Source organism: Oncorhynchus mykiss, chromosome 20 (genome assembly GCF_013265735.2).
Source record: "Oncorhynchus mykiss isolate Arlee chromosome 20, USDA_OmykA_1.1, whole genome shotgun sequence".
In the NCBI taxonomy this organism is placed as follows: domain Eukaryota; kingdom Metazoa; phylum Chordata; class Actinopteri; order Salmoniformes; family Salmonidae; genus Oncorhynchus; species Oncorhynchus mykiss.
Window position 1 is genome coordinate 22519901 of NC_048584.1, and position 19185 is coordinate 22539085.

Below are 19185 nucleotides of genomic sequence, written 5' to 3' on the forward strand. Positions count from 1 at the left end.
ACACCCTGCCCTGTGTCCACTGTCTGTCTGCCCATCTGGACACAGCCTGCCCTGTGTCCACTGTCTGTCTGCCCATCTGGACACAGCCTGCCCTGTGTCCACTGTCTGTCTGCCCGTCTGGACACAGCCTGCCCTGTGTCCACTGTCTGTCTGCCCATCTGGACACAGCCTGCCCTGTGTCCACTGTCTGTCTGCCCATCTGGACACAGCCTGCCCTGTGTCCACTGTCTGTCTGCCCATCTGGACACAGCCTGCCCTGTGTCCACTGTCTGTCTGCCCGTCTGGACACAGCCTGCCCTGTGTCCACTGTCTGTCTGCCCATCTGGACACAGCCCGCCCTGTGTCCACTGTCTGTCTGCCCATCTGGACACAGCCTGCCCTGTGTCCACTGTCTGTCTGCCCATCTGGACACAGCCTGCCCTGTGTCCACTGTCTGTCTGCCCATCTGGACACAGCCTGCCCTGTGTCCACTGTCTGTCTGCCCGTCTGGACACAGCCCGCCCTGTGTCCACTGTCTGTCTGCCCATCTGGACACAGCCTGCCCTGTGTCCACTGTCTGTCTGCCCATCTGGACACAGCCTGCCCTGTGTCCACTGTCTGTCTGCCCATCTGGACACAGCCTGCCCTGTGTCCACTGTCTGTCTGCCCGTCTGGACACAGCCTGCCCTGTGTCCACTGTCTGTCTGCCCATCTGGACACACCCTGCCCTGTGTCCACTGTCTGTCTGCCCATCTGGACACAGCCTGCCCTGTGTCCACTGTCTGTCTGCCCATCTGGACACAGCCTGCCCTGTGTCCACTGTCTGTCTGCCCATCTGGACACAGCCTGCCCTGTGTCCACTGTCTGTCTGCCCGTCTGGACACAGCCTGCCCTGTGTCCACTGTCTGTCTGCCCATCTGGACACAGCCTGCCCTGTGTCCACTGTCTGTCTGCCCGTCTGGACACAGCCTGCCCTGTGTCCACTGTCTGTCTGCCCGTCTGGACACAGCCTGCCCTGTGTCCACTGTCTGTCTGCCCATCTGGACACAGCCTGCCCTGTGTCCACTGTCTGTCTGCCCATCTGGACACAGCCTGCCCTGTGTCCACTGTCTGTCTGCCCGTCTGGACACAGCCTGCCCTGTGTCCACTGTCTGTCTGCCCATCTGGACACAGCCTGCCCTGTGTCCACTGTCTGTCTGCCCATCTGGACACACCCTGCCCTGTGTCCACTGTCTGTCTGCCCATCTGGACACAGCCTGCCCTGTGTCCACTGTCTGTCTGCCCATCTGGACACAGCCTGCCCTGTGTCCACTGTCTGTCTGCCCATCTGGACACAGCCTGCCCTGTGTCCACTGTCTGTCTGCCCATCTGGACACAGCCTGCCCTGTGTCCACTGTCTGTCTGCCCGTCTGGACACAGCCTGCCCTGTGTCCACTGTCTGTCTGCCCATCTGGACACAGCCTGCCCTGTGTCCACTGTCTGTCTGCCCGTCTGGACACAGCCTGCCCTGTGTCCACTGTCTGTCTGCCCGTCTGGACACAGCCTGCCCTGTGTCCACTGTCTGTCTGCCCATCTGGACACAGCCTGCCCTGTGTCCACTGTCTGTCTGCCCATCTGGACACAGCCTGCCCTGTGTCCACTGTCTGTCTGCCCATCTGGACACAGCCTGCCCTGTGTCCACTGTCTGTCTGCCCATCTGGACACACCCTGCCCTGTGTCCACTGTCTGTCTGCCCATCTGGACACAGCCTGCCCTGTGTCCACTGTCTGTCTGCCCATCTGGACACAGCCTGCCCTGTGTCCACTGTCTGTCTGCCCATCTGGACACAGCCTGCCCTGTGTCCACTGTCTGTCTGCCCGTCTGGACACAGCCTGCCCTGTGTCCACTGTCTGTCTGCCCATCTGGACACACCCTGCCCTGTGTCCACTGTCTGTCTGCCCATCTGGACACAGCCTGCCCTGTGTCCACTGTCTGTCTGCCCATCTGGACACAGCCTGCCCTGTGTCCACTGTCTGTCTGCCCATCTGGACACAGCCTGCCCTGTGTCCACTGCCTGTCTGCCCGTCTGGACACAGCCTGCCCTGTGTCCACTGTCTGTCTGCCCATCTGGACACAGCCTGCCCTGTGTCCACTGTCTGTCTGCCCGTCTGGACACAGCCTGCCCTGTGTCCACTGTCTGCGGGTGTAGCGAAATGCTTATATCAAAGCAGACCTATGATTTCCATGGACTGTGTGTTTAAGACTTTGTACTAGTATATTTTCCCACAAGGGGGCGTTGATTGCCTCAAAAACTTCTCCTCATCCAACCCCACTCAATGTTGTACTTTATTTATTTATTTAAAAAAAAATAAGGCAAGTCAGTTAAGAACAAATTCTTATTTACCATGACGGCCTACCCCGACACAACCCTAACCCGGACGACACTGTACGCCACCCTATGGGACTCCCAATCATGGCCGGTTGTGATACAGCCTGGAATCGAACCAGGGTCTGTAGTGTCATCTCTAGCACCGAGATGCAGTGCCTTAGAGTGCTGCGCCACTCAGGAGCCCCGAGTACTTTGTCTTTGAACTCAGCCACCCCTGAGGATGTTCACACACACACACACACACACACACACACACACACACACACACACACACACACACACACAGCCGTCAGCACCAGAACCCCTGCATCAAAGGATCAGCCTGACTCAATCCCAGTATACTTAGGGGCTCCACTCCACACATACAAACATACACTACTAAGGAATCCTGTGGATAGAAGAACCACAGAGAGTCGTTGATTGGTATACTGTACACATACAGTAGCACACCCACTGAGTCAAACCTAAACCCACACTGTCTCCAGACAAGCAGGGCTTCCTCACTGAAGCAGTTGACTAATAGATTGTTTGCCATGTGTCAAGAGCTAAGATATGATGTAAGCAAACTTGTATCCACATAATCCTTCATCCATTCAGCAGGGTGGTCTTGGCTGATCAACAGCAGGCCGTATTGAGCATTGAGGCTGTCCTATGTCTGTGTGGTGACAATGTGAGATCTAACTATGATCTGGAAAAGAAGTCCTAGAGCCAATGTTAAATAAGAGTTAAACATGAGATGATCATGAAAAGGACATCTGAATGCAGCATCTGTAAGACTGAACAGACAACCACCATTTAAGGAGATATCAGATGTGGATGGTTTTGAGGTCCATTTTGAAATATTTCTCAGAAGGGAAATTACAGTCGTTGGTCTTGCCATGAAATCATTAACAGAACAATCGTCTATTATATCATTGATTCTTGAGGCTTGAGACTCACTGAAGCCAAGTCCAACAAGCGGTGTGCTATTCAATACCAGCAGCGACACACTAGCCAGCCAGGCAGTCAGAGTGGGTGTGTTTCCAAACCCAAGGGAATGGAGTTTACGGTAAGAATTCAGAGAAAAGCAGCACATAAAGAGTTATCCCTCAGCTGGCTGTGTTCTGAAGGTCATTCTGTGGCGGGTTCTAGAACCCTGTGTGCTCCTTCAGAGACAGAGAGAGTAAACACACTCCTACAAATAGCATCTCACCAGAACAATATGACCATATCCTATGGCCGCACACACGCACGCACATACACAAGCACACAAACGCTAACATATGCACACACACAGTTGCATGTACGCACACAAACTGCGGTTAAGGCCTAAGTCAGAAGTTAGCAGTACGAGAGGTAAAATGAAAATAACGAAAACACTCCCTTTTTCTCTCATCCCCTTTTGACGCAAAACAGCAATCAACACACATACACATTGTTTCTATTCCATCATCCCTCTATCCCTCTTCCACCCGGTCAGTTTTTTCCATCTGTGTGTGTGTGTGTGTGTGTGTGTGTGTGTGTGTGTGTGTGTGTGTGTGTGTGTGTGTGTGTGAGACAAGCAGATTAAGGTCCAACGGACAGGCTTTAATCCTGCAGTAGACCACGTGATAATACGCCTCCTCCTGTCCGTCAGCCTGGCAGGAGATCAGGACATGGATTGGACGGGTGAGAAACATAAAGAATGTCCAGGAAGTCACCCTGCACCAGGAGTCAAAAGGAACTGAATGGAAATGAGTTATCACTGAATGAAACTGAATGAAAGTGTTTGAATGGATTTGATCTTGTGTTATGCAAGTGCTGATTTCACTACTTAAAAAAATAATAATAATGAACCTTTATTTAACTAGGCCAGATCAAATTCTCATTTACAATGACGGCCCACAAAATACTGTAAACTACAGTATATGGATGGATTTGGAGAAGCAGCTGCCCAATATCAACTACTTAGGCCTGTTTTGCATTCAGGGACATTTCTTCCAGACACATCTTGCTGAAATTAAACAGAATGTCACATTGCATAAAAGAGTTGTCCAAACATTGTCCTCTCCTACCCTCTTTGCTGTGCTCATGGAAAGAGCTTTGCACCGGACAGTACTGGGGTTGAACTGAGCTCAAGTTACTCCTCATTGTGTCTGTTTCAATAGCCTTGCACTTTCCAAACCAATCTTTCTCCTACTCTCTCTCTCTCTCTCTCTCTCTCTCTCTCTCTTTCTCTCTCCATCTTTCCTTCCTTTTCTCTTCATCTCTTTTTCTACCTCTCTCATTTCAACCTTCCTTGCTCGAGCACAGAAATGCCAAGCTGTATTTGACATTGTAATTGACACTTCCTTCACCGACTGTGTTATGCTGCATCTCAAAATAGCATTTTTTTTTTTTTATGCGAAACAATCGCTCGATTTAGAACTCAGGATAAGGTCAGTGTAACCTTACAGAGCCCAATACCACCTCTTCTCATTTCAGCTTGACAAAGTATTGTAGAGGAGCTCTGCATGTTATGCTTTATGCCCCATGGACAAAGCAATGGGCCTGATATCATCTCAGTTCAAAAAGTGATGATATTTATTCTCTTGTGTCATGTAAATGGACTCGTGTGTTATGAATCTTTGGCTGAAATCAATATTTGATGTGTTGGAAAAATCGAACCCCAGCAAACCCGCCATCTGCTCTTAGATAAGTCCTAGTTATGTCCCCCCCGTGACATCATCAGAGGTCTGTGTAGTGGGTTTGATCTGTGCCAGATGTTACAGTCATATCTCTTTGTGTGTGTGTTCTCCAGCGATGGATGACCTCATTTTGTTGCTTCCTTTCTGCAGAGTGGTGCTGTGTTGTGTTTGTTGTGTTGTGTCCCTCTTCCGGTGCCTTACCCTCGCTTTGTTTGACTGCAGCACACGTTCAGGCCATCTGCAAAAAACACATCTACCTAACAACAGTGAGTATAACAGAGAAAACAGCCACAGAATGAATGCACAATCAACGTATGACCTACAGCAGGGATGGGCTGCTTTGATGGGGGTGGGGGCCACAAAGAAACTGAACTCATTATGAGGGGCAGCAGTGGCTTGTGGGTCTGCGTACCCACAACCATACCCCCTCCCCCCCAACAAAAACACCACTACCTTGTGAGCAAAACATTTTAGCACCCCCCCCCCCCCCCCCCCCCCCAAGTGACAGCGAAAATCATTTTAAAGTTCATCTCCTGCAATTCTACACATTTTGCCATGGGGCGTAGAGAAAATGTTGCCATTTTAAAGCAAGTTTGCTGCAATTCTACACATTTTGCCATGGGGCGGAGAGAAGAGTTAACACATTTCCTGCAATTCTATATACATTTTGTCACAGGGTGGAGGCAAATGTTCGTCATTTTTAATATGATAGCTGATGATCAATGGACCCCGCCCCGTTTGGTCATTCGTCCACGCTAACTACAAGTTTAGATAGCTGGCCGCTAGACTCACTGACCAATAGATAAATAGAATAGCTGAAATGGCACCTTGTGTCTTCTACTATTCTAACTCTCAACAGTAAGTTGAGACCCTGATTTAATTGGTCCGCGGGAATACAAAAGGGTTGCCGCGGGCCGCAGGCGGCCAGTTGCCCATCCCTGACCTACAGTAAAGAAGAGGGTACACTCATTGGCACAGAAAGTAGTTCATCTCCTTATCATATTGGAAAGAGAACTTATGGATTTTTTAAGAAGTTCAAACAAGAGGTCACATTTTAGTTTGACTCCACTAAGGTTTACCCACATTTTGGACTAACTGTTCCATAAACCGCCCACACCGTCATCATCCCCAGCAGAACAAAACCAAGCCAAAATATGATCTGATAAAGAGAAAATACAGTCATCTTTTTTGTATTCCAACTCATTCTACTATTGACATATGTCACCAAGTTTAATCTGGTATTACGGGTCCATTCTATTTGTCTCAACCCTCAGACCCAGTGGTCAACCAGGAAACAAGGGGAAGTATAAGCTTTTGACTAAAGACTTCCTCTCTTTTTTCATAAAGCCCAATCCTGACGTAAATGTATATGCATAACTCGAATTTAAAACCAAATCCCATGCACATCAATACAAGATTTATGAGAACGGCTGTTGTGTGCATTCCTCAAGTTAAGATCCGGTCTATAATGCATTATGTATCGCTAGGGAAGTAGAGGTAGAATCAAAGTCCTCTACTGCACAAACCACCACCAAGCTAGCACAGATCATTCTCAACCTTTATTTGACCAGGGTAAGTTAACCATACCAGAAGTCCTGTGGTAGTGGTGCCCTTGATAGTCATGGCGCACCGCCTGGTTGGCTCGACACTCTGTGGTGCACATGCTCGGAAATACCTCACATCCCTCCTGAGAGACCAGGCCGTTCCACCCCATTTCATCCCACTCAGTTCTGTTTCTGGTGAACCGTGATGGTGTGGCATGGCTGTACAGCTACAGAACCAAAACCACTCTGCCAGCCTGATTCAGCCACGAGGCTTTCGGGAAACTCACCCCCTAGGACTCTGTTATTGAGCCATAGCAATGAAAATGCAGGCGAAGCAAAAGACCAGCTGTTTTCACAATAAGAGTTCTCAGTAGTCCAATAGAGAATATTCACACGCATAAATTAAGCCCTCAAACATCAACAGTTTCAGTCATTCATTGTCCTGGGCTGGTTTAATACTGTATGTCAAAATCACAGAAGTGTACAGGCTTGCTATGCTGAACCCCCGAATTCGACAAACCGAAACGGTCTCACTAGTTACAAGGTCGAATCTTTCAAGACCATTTACAGTGAATGCGGGTTTTCCTTCGATCCTAAAAAAAGTGCACACCAGGCATTTATATACAGTAGTAAACACTATTTGTATTCAGGATTGCAGGAGGATTCCAGCCCTGCTGGAGCTCCGAATGTCACTCTGACAGCATGTGTAAGAGGCTGGTTATCAGCCAAGCTCTCAGTCCCTCAGGGGATCACCGTGGAAAAGGAAGGAGAGGAAGGAGGAGAGGAGAGAACATGAACAGGAGGAGAAGACATACAAAGGGGGTGGGGTGGAGAAAAACACAGGACGTATTGAAGAAGAAGAAAAGAGAGAAGAAAGAGAAGCATGGTGGTAATTCTACTGGGACCCACCATCCCTCCCTCCAGAGCCCTCGGACTCCCTGGCCATGGGTCTCTTCCCCTGGATAACTCACAGACATCATTTCCATTGCATACGCTATCGTAGCTGTAGACTTCCAGTCATTGCCAGAATATCGCAGTATTCCCCTTAACTCAGTTAGTTTCTGAGTTCAAGTGTCACGACTCTCGTGGGTTGAAGAAGGAGACCAAGGTGCAGCATCGTAGGCGTTCGTGATATTTAATAAACCGAACACCACAACAATGTAGAAAAACGAACGTGCACAGTTCTGTCAGGCAGCTAAACATAAAATAACTACCCACGAAACACAGGTGGGAAAAAGGCTGCCTAAGTATGATTCCCAATCAGAGACAACGGTAGACATCTGTCCCTGATTGAGAACCATACCTGGCCAAAACATAGAAATAAAGAAACTAGAATGCCCACCCTAGTCACACCCTGGCCTAACCAAAATAGAGAATAAAAGCCTCTCTATGGCCAAAGGAAAGCCCACACAAGGCACTGCTTTATTCCTGCACTAACATGATTGTGTCAGGTCTGCTTCTAAATCAAGCTTATTGAGATAACATTCACTCAATTTGCATACCTTAGAAATATAAATGACTGTTCTAAGTTTATGAAGATATCTCAGAAATAATGTAAACAAAAAAAAATATATATAAAAAAAATCCTATAGTGAAAACTCACTGCAGTTCCAACATTTCCAATATCTTATCACAGCATATTTGACTGCCAGGAAACCTTGAAATAAAAAGTTGCAATTCTCCCCAACATCATACCAAGTTACTTCAAAAGCCTGAGCAGAAGGCACAGCAGAAGGCATAGCCTGGTTCCCGTCTGTCAGTTTGTCATTTTTAAACAGTGAGTTGACAACAGAGACCCAGAATGAGAGGGAAAGAGTGAGCGGCAGGGAGGAAATAGCCAGACCTACCACAAAGCGGTCCCTCGGGGGAGAGGAGAGAATACAGACACAGTTAGGAGTCTGAGGGTTGGTCTCTTCTCCAACTGGCACTGAACAAACTGCCTGGGGAAATAAACACTATTCCGCTGTCACCACAACCCACTCCAGTCAGTCGGCAGACTAAGGGCTCAAATGCATGGCACACTTTTCCATATAGTGCACTACCGTGATGTGGCTTCACATATCACAGTCTCAAGCCAACAGTCCTATCACCTGACAACAAAATGTCATCCAATACCATAAAGACCGTGTGGAACAAGCTCAGAATGGATTGGGAGTCGGTATTCCAATTCTGCTTCATTCCATTCCGGAATGGAACTCTGAGAGCTGTTTGCCAATCAGAAACACACCAGAGGTAACGGCCCATAGTGTCCATTAGCAAAGAGGGAATTATGAAGCATTAGCTGCAGTTTCATAGGGGTACACATCCACTGAGAGCACTGTCTCTAAGCTGCTATAAGCTTCATGGAGCCCACTGACTAATGACGGTGTGAATCAATTCTAATCCTACATTACGTTGGTTCGCTATGATGCAGCAGGAAGGATCCACCTGTAACTCAACCTGAAGGAGACACAACTCCACTGACCTTTCACCACTTTATGACATGGTGTCATATTTGTAAAATGACATGGTTCAAATGGACTCCGGCTGCTGCCTGGTCTACCTTCTACACTCACGTTACACTGTAAATGACAGTTACAACGGCGGTCAATCTGCTCCCATCCTCCAGTTCAACAATGCTGTTTTTGATACTGACAGCCAGCGGCTAGTGCTTGACTAATATGCAGTGAGACTGGAGGAGACTTGGGGGCCCAACACACATTTCAGAGGACACGCAGTTGCAGTTTTACGAGTTCAATGAATCTATCACGAACGAATACATCTATTAATGAACTCATAAAAGCCCAACACAGACATTCACCAGGCCATTCCAATGTCACTTTATTTTTTCGCTGGAAAATGTGCCCCATGTGCCATGGATATTTAGCCTGTACACTGTCATTGTGCCAAAGGCACCAACGGCTTTCTGATGTCTGCTGGGAATGTGATAGATGACAGATCTATAGATGACACAGTCCCATAGTTAATAACAAAGACCGAAAGAGGGAGAGGGAGAGGGAGAGAGAGAGAGCCAATCTCTTTATGGAAGACTCCTTTGTCTCAGCTAGCTGGTGGAAGTGAAGACCATTGTCACAGTCAATGTGTGGCCTTTAGTCTGCTCTGATGAATAGAGCTCTTATGGACCATCCACATGCTGTGACTTAGACATAACAGCTTCCTCTGTTGGCTCGCACTGGATAAAAACATCTAATGGTAATTGCGCACAGATGCTGCATTGGAGAAAAGAGGGTGGAGAGGGAGAAAACTGACACTGAAAAGAATATTTAGAGAGGAGAATGAAGAATGTCATAATTGTGGCTGCTTTGAAATGGAGCACTCAGTCTGGAGTCACCATGAATAACTTTGGCCTTTGTGACAGCACTGACATCATCCATGTTAATTGACATCAATGAAAGAAGTGACTAGACTTTGGTGAAGCATTTTCCATTCAACCACTCAAGTTTGGTGAGATTTTTATGGGGGATTCTAGCCTCCATTACACACCTACATTTACATGTATTTTCTCTCTGCAAAATCCACATCTTAGCCAAAATATAACCCTATCCCCAACCTACAGCAATCTCCCTAAATGAAATGTATCTATCTATCTATCTATCTACTCTTCCCACACCACTGTTGCCCCCAGCCTCCATAGCAGTAGATCCCAGATCATTACTGAGGATCATCTCAGATCACATCCCAGATCATCATCACTGAGGATCATCTCAGATCACATCTTGGAGGACCATCTCAGATCACATCTTGGTCATGTCATACTGTGGGAAGCCCACACAAACAGCAACCACCACAAATGGTTCTACAGCAACAATCCCAGTAAATGCCAGTGCTGTCATATTCCTATGATCTGATGGAAAAGCCAATCTCCCTTCACAGAGGGAAGGGTGTAAGAAGTTCGTACCTCTGGGTGTAATGGCTAAGGTGTTGGTAACCCGGCCGGGTTACCAATTCACTGAAATATCCTAGCAACACTTTCCTTGAACCTTCTAATACAAAGCATACTACATAATGGTGTTATGATAATGTCAACATAAAGTCCTGCCAGCAGGGATGGGGTCGACTCCATTTCAAATCATTCCCAACCAAAAATACGAATAGGAAAAATGATCTTTAAAATGTGTGCTTTTTCAATCTCCTGAATTGACAGGATTAAAATGGAACTGACCCTAACCAGTATCGTCACATGGAGCCAGGTGAGATGACAATACAGGTGAGGAAACAGTAAACTGATATTGACTTACTACTACTACTACTGAAAGGTCACTGGTTCGAATCCCAGGGCAGACAAGGTGAAAAATCTATTGCTGTGCCCTTGAGCAAAGCACTTAACCCCAATTGCTCCCTGTCCGTGTCTTAGGGGAAGTTGGAATATGCAAAAAAAACACATTTCTATGGACAAATATAAGCACCGCCCAAATTACTACTGGCTACTACTAATGCTGCTACTACAGCAGCAGCTTCGCTGGTGACAGGTCAGGATAGCACAACAGCATCAGCCCTGATATAAGCATGATAAATACCATCACTGATTTGATTTACTGCCTACTGTGCCTAGCAGAAAACATGCCCAGACACGCTTCCCATGGCTGCTGTGTGTGTGTAGGGGGATTGAAGTTGACGCTGTAATTAGAAAAGGGGACACACCAATATGTAACAGAGCAAAGAAAAGGTTAGATGGATATCTACTCTCTCTCTCTATCTACTCTCTCTCTCCCCCCATCTCTTTCTTCTCCATCACGCTACCTCTCTCTCTCTCTGTAGTATAATAAACAACATGTGAGCATGTTTCACGACCAAGCCACACCCTTCATAATGCGTTAACACTTTGCATAACTGATTCCAAAGTACTGCTGCTGTAAAGAGGAATTCGGAAGCTGTTGTGTCATTCACTGGAATTTCCCTCCAGGGAACCATTGGATTTCATGCCCTTCAATCTGTTGGTGCATGCAGGATAGGCCCTAGTCCAGTGTAAGACCAGTGTGTTATGTTTCAGGCTAAGTATCGTGTTGGAAAAAAAGGCATATCCCATCTGTTGTCAACTAATCATGTTGACAACAGAAACAGCATGGGTTTGGGATGTCTCAAACCCCCAGCACTCTATCGACCAGCTTTTATATAGGAACATCGTTGTAATAAGCAATGTAACCATACGTAATGCACCATGTAACACCATACGTAATGCACCATGTAACACCATACGTAATGCACCATGTAACACCATACGTAATGCACCATGTAACACCATACGTAATGCACCATGTAACACCATATGTAATGCACCATGTAACACCATATGTAATGCACCATGTAACACCATATGTAATGCACCATGTAACACCATATGTAATGCACCATGTAACACCATATGTAATGCACCATGTAACACCATATGTAATGCACCATGTAACACCATATGTAATGCACCATGTAACACCATATGTAATGCACCATGTAACACCATACGTAATGCACCATGTAACACCATACGTAATGCACCATGTAACACCATACGTAATGCACCATGTAACACCATACGTAATGCACCATGTAACACCATATGTAATGCACCATGTAACACCATATGTAATGCACCATGTAACACCATATGTAATGCACCATGTAACACCATACGTAATGCACCATGTAACACCATACGTAATGCACCATGTAACACCATACGTAATGCACCATGTAACACCATATGTAATACACCATGTAACACCATATGTAATGCACCATGTAACACCATATGTAATGCACCATGTAACACCATACGTAATACACCATGTAACACCATATGTAATGCACCATGTAACACCATATGTAATGCACCATGTAACACCATACGTAATGCACCATGTAACACCATACGTAATGCACCATGTAACACCATACGTAATGCACCATGTAACACCATATGTAATGCACCATGTAACACCATATGTAATACACCATGTAACACCATATGTAATGCACCATGTAACACCATATGTAATGCACCATGTAACACCATACGTAATGCACCATGTAACACCATACGTAATGCACCATGTAACACCATACGTAATACACCATGTAACACCATATGTAATGCACCATGTAACACCATATGTAATACACCATGTAACACCATATGTAATGCACCATGTAACACCATATGTAATGCACCATGTAACACCATATGTAATGCACCATGTAACACCATACGTAATACACCATGTAACACCATATGTAATGCACCATGTAACACCATATGTAATGCACCATGTAACACCATATGTAATGCACCATGTAACACCATATGTAATGCACCATGTAACACCATATGTAATGCACCATGTAACACCATACGTAATGCACCATGTAACACCATACGTAATGCACCATGTATGCACTCTTAATGAGTGTGACCAAATGATTCAGATGGTTCGATGAGTCAGTCTATGGAAGGACCATAACGACGTCCACTAATAACTACTTTTACAGAGAAGTCTTGAGTCATCAGAAGTCACTTCCTGTCAGACAGGAAAACAAAACAAACAGTTGAGGTTATGGGTCAGTTTATCTCTCCATGGGATACTATCATCCTTCTGCAAGATGGATAAGAGGAAATTGACCCTGTCTCTCACATGTTGTGAGAATGGGGTAAATTCTGTATAGAATTTCGGGATTGTTGTTTGTTATAACACAGGGCACAATTGAAAAATAAATCAAGGTTAAATAAATAATTTATCAGCAAATATTCTACGGGATTGGCTAATACCTGCCTCAAATATATCACCAGCCAGATACTCACATATACAGGTGGGAAAATGAGAATGTTCCAAGTTATTAATGCTCCTGTGCTGGTCACATGTCTCGGCTGTAGCCAGGGAAACATCGATAGCACAAAAATGGATTGGAGGGGGAGGATAGAGAGAGAGAGCGAGGAGAGAGAGGAGAGAGAGAGAGAGAGAGAGAGGGAGAGAGAGAGAGAGAGAGCGAAAGAGAGAGAGAGAAAGAGAGAGAGAGAGCGAAAGAGAGAGAGAGAGAGAGAGAGAGAGAGAGAGAAAGAGAGAGGAGAGAGAGAGAGAGAGAGAGAGAGAGAGAGAGAGAGAGAGAGAGAAGGAGAGAGAGAGAGAGACAGAGAAGGAGAGAGAAGGAGAGAGAGAGAGGTGGCATTCCACCTGTTTCTTTCATTTCAACACTCGGCTCTGGCCTCTGGCTACAGTATGAACAGAACTTCTCTGGCCCCTGGCTACAGTATGAACAGAACTTCTCTGGCCCCTGGCTACAGTATGAACAGAACTTATCTGGCCCCTGGCTACAGTATGAACAGAACTTCTCTGGCGACTGGCTCCCACAGTGGCTGCTATCTAGAACCTAAAAGGATTCTTTGGCTGTCCCCATAGGAGAACCCTTTGAAGAACCCTTTTTGGTACCAGGTAGAACTCTTTTGATTTCCATGTAAAACCCTCTGTGTAAAGGGTTCTACCTGGAACCAAAATACATACATGAGATCATAGTTGACTTCCCTCAGGCAAGTCTGGTGATCCCACCCCAATGACCTGTCTCCTGTGCTGGTCACATGTCTCAGTTGTACCCAGGGAAACATCAATAGCACAAAAATGGATTGGAGGGGGAGGATAGAGAGAGAGAGAGAGAGACAGAGAGAGAGAGAGAGAGCGAGAGAGAGCGAGAGAGAGAGAGAAAGAGAGAAGGTGAGAGAGAGAGAGAGAGAGAGAGAGAGAGCGAGAGAGAGAGAGAGAAAGAGATGGCATTCCACCTGTTTCTTTCATTTCAACACTCGGATCTGGCCCCTGACTACAGTATGAACAGAACTTCTCTGGCCCCTGGCTACAGTATGAACAGAACTTCTCTGGCCCCTGGCTACAGTATGAACAGAACTTCTCTGGCCCCTGGCTACAGTATGAACAGAACTTATCTGGCCCCTGGCTACAGTATGAACAGAACTTCTCTGGCGACTGGCTCCCACAGTGGCTACTATCTAGAACCTAAAAGGGTTCTTCGGCTGTCCCCATCGGATAACTTCTTTTGGTACCAGGTAGAACCATTTTGGGTTCCATGTTAAACCCTCTGTGTAAAGAGTTCTACATGAAACAAAAAAGGGTTTTACCTGGAACCCCAAAGGGTTCTACCTGGAACCAAAAATAGTTATCCTATGGGGACAGACTTTTGGAACCCTTTATTCTAAGAATGTAGAGTTGGCATGACACAGTCTGAAGTGTAATGAGCATATTTAGTTTGGTATTGTGTTGTTTATCTCATAACTCAGTCAGCCACAGTGTGATCTAATCTCAATTGATGATGTAATAAAATTGAGATTATGAAATGGTAGTTTGCAGAAAAGAGGATTATCGGTAATATTATTGGTGCTCTTTTCCAAATCATAATCCAGTGGTCCCTACATCCAAAACTCCCTATCAGACATTCAGTGAGAAGGAATAGAGAATGACAGTAAAAGTAAAGGTAGAGGATATGGAAATCATGTTGCCCTTTCCTGCCTCACAAGACTCAAAATAAATACATGAGATCATAGTTGACTTCCCTCAGGCAAGTCTGGGGATCCCACCCCAATGACCTGTGTGTGTGTGTGTGTGTGTGTGTGTGTGTGTGTGTGTGTGTGTGTGTGTGTGTGTGTGTGTGTGTGTGTGTGTGTGTGTGTGTGTGTGTGTGTGTGTGTGTGTGTGTGTGTGTGTGTGTGTGTGTGTGTGTGTGCGTGTGCGTGCGTGTGTTTGACAGTGATGGGGCAGTAGACAGAAACCTGTCTTAATGTCATGCGTGTTGACGTGCCTGAGGAAATGTCATGCATGTACTTTAAAACAGAAAGCAAACAGGCCTACTTATTGTACACTCTTAGAATTAGTGGTGACTCGAGGAACCACCCTGGAGAACCTCAAGAAACCATTGCTAGTCAATGGTTCATATTTGCACCTTTGACTAGTTGAGGGGTTCTTTGAGGAACCTTTAATGTTTCAATTTAGCAAAGGGTTTCTGGAGGAACCCTGGACTGGAGGTGTGGCTTAGTAGGGGCGTGGCTTTCAGATAGATCTTTTTAGGCCACCTATGGGAGTAAATGTCATTCCTGTTCATCTGTTTTGTTGTATTGTCATCACATGTTAAGGTTGAACACTAACAGTTTTGTAGCTTCAATGAGGCTTATAGAGGTGTATGCAAATTCATGAATCATTCTTTGTTTTTACCCCCGCACCTCACAACTCCAGTTCTTAGACGATGACCCAAAGTGGTCAAAAATGTCAAAACGGAAAAGACCATACAAACAACAGACCAACAACAGACCCGACCAGAAGACCTGTACTGCTTGTTCATTTTGAGGCGCCGTAGCCAGTATACACTTCCTCAAAATAGTCCTAATTAATCTACGATAACTCAAGAAATGTGTCATTAACTGATGTTTTTGCAGAGGAGATCTTAGTCACTCAATTTTACAGCTAACTAAGATGTTTGGTGCAGTGTTTCGCAATTAAGAAATGTGCATGAAAACGAGTCGTCTCTTGTTATAAGACAACAAAGACTTCACTGAAAAATCCCTACTATTGACCTATCACAGATGAAGGGGTGTGGACTCAAGAAAAACAATGTATGCACGAACAACCAAAAAAAAAAACTTACCGAAGTCCAAAACTAACATAATGTTGTTGTAATATATGCACAAACTCTTCCGAACGGTTTTGGCTGGTACTCCCCTGGTCTGGTTCCCTCTCACAAAACCAGACCAGAACCAGGAACCATTCATCACCACACAAGAAGAGGCGCGGAGGAAGGACCAAAACTCTAAACCTACGCCTAAAGCAGGCGACAGGGGAGTACCATCAGCACCAGACCACCAGAAGAGGTGTGGAGAAGGGACCAAACACCAGACCTTCACTCGAAGTGAGCAGCCCACAGGGAAATTACACCATTGACCTGCAGGTCTAGGGCTCCCTTGTGTGTCTGCTTGCTCCTCAGGTTGTCCTTCCTGCCCTCTATAGATGCCAACCCTGCCCCCGTTCCCGGTTCTTGGTTCCCAATTCCTGTTTTTCCTGTTTCTTCCTAGGTCCCCAGTCCCAGCACCAAAACCAGCACCAACCCCTGGTTTCCAGCCCTGGTACCAGCACGATTTCCAACCTGGCCCCAACACCAACCCAGGTTTTCCTGGTCCCAGCCCCAACAGCAGCACCAACCCTGGACACAGCACCGACCAACCACAACTACCACCTCCATCCAGCAACTGTCAGCCCAGACCCTACAGCTTCTCCTCCTCAACACAAAGACACACACCGGCAACCACTCCACCAGACCAACCATGACTAACTGACTAACTAATTGATGGACTGATAATTGACACCTGATTATTCACTGAATATATGTTTTTTTTCTTGTTGTTTTTTATTTTGACCTGTTTAGCTTAAGTTGGTTTGATTACTTATTGTTTGAATTGTTTATTGTTTTGAATTTTAACCAAATTGATTTGACATTTATACTTATAGTGTATTTTGAAAAACTGCACTGACAATTGAAATTAAATACATCTTTACACAGAAGTTCCTCAAAGACCCAAAAGGTTCTTCCGGCCCTGGCTCCTTTACTTCCCAAGCGTGTATGCTACAGCATCACGGATGCAATACTATCGGCTTGTCACCGTGGGCTGTACAGTCGAAATCATGTTTTGAACAATTGAAATGTGTTGGATTGAGGCCAAATGCAATCCTCTCTCATTATTCAAATCCTATTTTCCCTCGAATAGACTATACAATGTGCATCATAACATAGATTTGGCATCTCCAGTAGAAAACTCTAAATGTTAAGTTTGTAATTCTCTGCACTTTTATTTTTTTTTACAGTAGCCTACCAAAGCATGCATGGTCTCATAATTGCCAGAACACCTACCTTACTGAAAATGCTCCGGTCCTCAACAGCTTGCTCCACCTTGTTGGTCGCACTCCGATGGACAATATACCGTGTAAATCAAGTCACTTCATGATTCAATCATGCAACTGCAGGATGACATATACAATATAACCTATTTTATAACTGCATCCGAAAGGAGGGGATTATGTCACTCTCACAAACCGTGTCCTCTTCGTTGCCATAACAGAGACATTCTCCTACCGCTGGCTGTCTCCGAATCGGCTCGGCTAATTCCGCGGGGAATTTCAGTCCGTCTGTACCGTTGACACGCGAGGTTGACTGTGCTGTCCTGGAGAGAAACCGAGCGTTGTCAAACGTCACCGCCAACCGGTGTGCCCGTGCTATAGCAGGCGCGCGTGCGTCTTCTTTATGCGTGAGTAGGAAATAGAATACACCGTTCTACCATAGAGAGCCAGCCATATATGGTTCATGTAGTTGTGAGAGCATGTTATATTTTTCCTTATCCTTTAAAACTCATTGCAGCCCCTCACCTCTGATGGGCCATGGATACCTACAGATACTAGATACCCTAACCAGTGAAGCCAAGAATAACACCACAGAACCCCTCCTGGCAAAACCCTATCCAGGTGGGCTCTTTTCTCCCTCCTACGGCAGGGTGTCCATTCGTGTTCTGTTCTGTCTAACGGTCCTCCTTTACATCTGGGTTACTTTTTCTGTCTAATCAAAAAATCTCAAATCAAATCAAATGTATTCGTCACACGTGTTTAGTAGATGTTATTGAGGGTGTAGTGAAATGCTTGTGTTTCTAGCTCTGACAGTGTAGCAATATCTAACAAGTAATATCTAACAGTTTCACAATTTATACCCAAAATACACGTAAATCTAAGTAAGGAATGGATTAAGAATAAGTACATATTTGTCAGAGTAGCATTGGACTAAGATATAGTGGCTTAGTATAGAATACAGTATATACATGAGATGGGTGATGCAATATTTACACACAATTAAAGTGACTAACATACCGTAGAATAGTGTAGAGTACAGTTTATACATATGAGATGAGTAATGCATGATACGGCTAGTGGCTAGTGTTTAATTTCCCTAAAGTGGCCAGTGATTCCTAATCTACAGTTTAAATCGTAAATTTACACACACTTAGGTTGGAGTCATTAAAATAGTTGTAAAACCACTCCACAAATTTCTTGTTAACAAACTATAGTTTTGGCAAATCGGTTAGGACATCTACTTTGTGTGTGACAAGTCATTTTCCAACAATTGTTTACAGACAGATAATTTCACTTATAATTCACTGTATGACAATTCCAGTGGGTCAGAAGTTTACATACACTAAGTTGACTGTGCCTTCAAACAGCTTGGAAAATTCCAGAAAATGACATAATGGCTTTAGAAGCTTCTAATAGGCTAATTGACATCATTTTTGGTCAATTGGAGGTGTACTTGTGGATGTATTTCAAGGTCTACCTTCAAACGCAGTGCCTCTTTGCTTGACATCATGGGAAAATCTAAAGAAATCAGCCAAGACCTCAGAAAAACAATTGTAGACCTCCACAAGTCTGGTTCATCCTTGGGAGCAATTTCCAAACGCCTGAAGGTACCACTTTCATCTGTACAAACAATAGTACGCAAGTATAAACACCATGGGACCATGCAGCCGTCGTACCGCTCAGGAAGGAGATGTGTTCTGTCTCCTAGAGATGACTGTACTTTGGTACAAAAAGTGCAAATCAATCCTAGAACAACAGCAAAGGACCTTGCAAAG

At 45.4% G+C, this 19185-nt stretch overlaps 1 protein-coding gene across 4 annotated transcripts in view; it reads right to left on the reverse strand.

Moving 5' to 3' along the window:
* Positions 1 to 17802, reverse strand: part of rhbdf1b (rhomboid 5 homolog 1b (Drosophila)) — a 46965-nt gene extending 29163 nt beyond the window's left edge. Inside the window, exon 1 of one of the 4 annotated variants that reach the window (XM_036955998.1) lies at positions 17424 to 17802. The gene's annotated coding sequence lies outside the window, so the exon portion shown is untranslated. Of the gene's footprint in view, positions 1 to 5193; positions 5289 to 17423 lie in introns of those variants that run through there. The other 3 variants (XM_036955996.1, XM_036955999.1, XM_036955997.1) reach the window with 3 other exon arrangements.
* Positions 17803 to 19185: the final 1383 nt, after the last annotated feature.